Below are 1768 nucleotides of genomic sequence, written 5' to 3'. Positions count from 1 at the left end.
AGTGTCCCCGCCGGACCCGGGAGCCTGGGGGAGGCGGGGCTTCGGCAGCGCCGTCCTTCCCGGCCTCCCCACCCCCTTCCTGCGAGCATCTGCCCGGAGAGAACAGATGTGGGCACCTGCGGCGACAGGCTGCATATGCTCCGTCCCATTCACAGGCATTCAGACGCGGCCACAATGGGCGGCCTTTGTGCGCGGTCACTAAATATATTAATCTGCGCTCCCAGAGCACCGGGCTGTTTAATTTTTCACCAGCAATAACATCTGATCTAATCCTTAAATCGGCTCCCAAAAGCCCGCCCTCCGCCCCCCTCTTCCTCTCTCTCCCCACCCCCTCTCCCGAAAAAACGTGTGAAGCTATTCAACCTTCCACCTGTTGCCGCTGAACTGGGCGTGGGTTCCTGCAACATCTGATGTTGGTCGGGGCCGCGGTGGGGGTCGGGGCCACTGGGCGGGGGACGCTATTGGGCTCCATAGGCAGAGCCTGGGTATGTTTGTCGGGAAAGTACACACCAAGTGCTGAGCGTGGCTCCCCAAATGTTGTGCAAACAAAAAACGGTAATTATGAAACAGCTCCCACAGCAACCCGGCAGACCCACCCCTCTGTGTGGGTGCCTTTAAAAATGTACATAAAGTTCCCATTTATCTTTTTGTTTATTAAACTCTAGGGGTTTTTATCAACACCGGTCACTAGGCCACACAGCCAAGAGGTAACATAAATCTCAGATGTAAGACTTGGACTTTTTTAGCAATTTTGCTGCATGACTCTTTTATCTTAGCATCCCTTCTTCTGTTTTGATTTGTTTTCAGCCACAATGAGTCCTTTAGTGCCATTGTGGGTGTCACAAAGCCGACGGACATCAGGCTGTGACTGAAGACAGAGGCCGTTTAAACAAACCACGCTCTTTCTTTCCTCTCCGGCCATTGTCATATGAATGGGCCTTCTGCATTCGCTGCTAGGCGACCGGCTTTGCAAAGCCCTGCTCCAGTCAATGGGCTGGAGAGAAAGGGACCCCAATAAACAGCCCAAGTATTGGAGAAAAAAGAGGGAGCACACGTAGGCACATGTTTTCCACCTTCCAACCCACACATTTTCTTCATCTCAGAAGCAGGACCTACTTTCTAGCTGCATGCTTGATGTTCCACGGTTTCCTTCCTTCTCTGCACTTTAGGTCTTAACCCCCCCTCCCCCGCCCCTGTGCCTCCTCCCAGGGGACACTGAATGCGGACAGCACTGGCTCACCATCAAGATTTGTTTTCAAAATGCTATTTTCTTTAGGAAAATGGGAACGGAGCAAGGGCTGTTTCTGTCATCACCACTAATAACTGATTGTGTCGCTAGGGAAGCAGGGGCACTGCTGGGGAGTCGGGACTTTTAGGAACAATCACAAACTATCATTCGTTTTAGCGGCACTTGGAACTGCTCCTATGAACAGTAGTAAGTTAATCAAGGCAAGAAATGGGGCTGTTTTCAGATTCCCAAGGGCCCAGCAATAGTGTTTTTCAGTGGCTAGAACTAAGGCATAGGCCGTCGTTGAACCCCCACAGTCTAGCAAATGGGGGAACCAGGCCCCTAATGGCGGTCACCTTTCCAAGCTGGGGCTGAGCCAGACCCGGCTGCACCCTGCACAGGGCAGCCAGAAGGCCGCTTCATGTTCTCACTTGTTCTTCATCCATCCACTCACTGGTCATGGGGGCTGCTTTGGTAACTGCAGCACCAGCTCCAACTGGTCCTCTCCTGTGTCTAACCAAGCCCAGAAAAAAAGTCCCC

The 1768-nt window shown here is 52.5% G+C and overlaps 1 protein-coding gene across 1 annotated transcript in view; it reads right to left on the bottom strand.

Annotated features, from left to right (window-relative positions):
* DLL1 (delta-like 1 (Drosophila)) overlaps positions 1–1768 on the bottom strand; it is a 16728-nt gene that overhangs the window by 14222 nt on the left and 738 nt on the right. The window lies entirely within an intron of this gene.

This window comes from Myotis brandtii, unplaced genomic scaffold (assembly GCF_000412655.1).
Source record: "Myotis brandtii unplaced genomic scaffold, ASM41265v1 scaffold1077, whole genome shotgun sequence".
In the NCBI taxonomy this organism is placed as follows: domain Eukaryota; kingdom Metazoa; phylum Chordata; class Mammalia; order Chiroptera; family Vespertilionidae; genus Myotis; species Myotis brandtii.
Note: the sequence above shows the minus strand (reverse complement) of the source record. Positions and strands in the feature narration are given on the sequence as shown.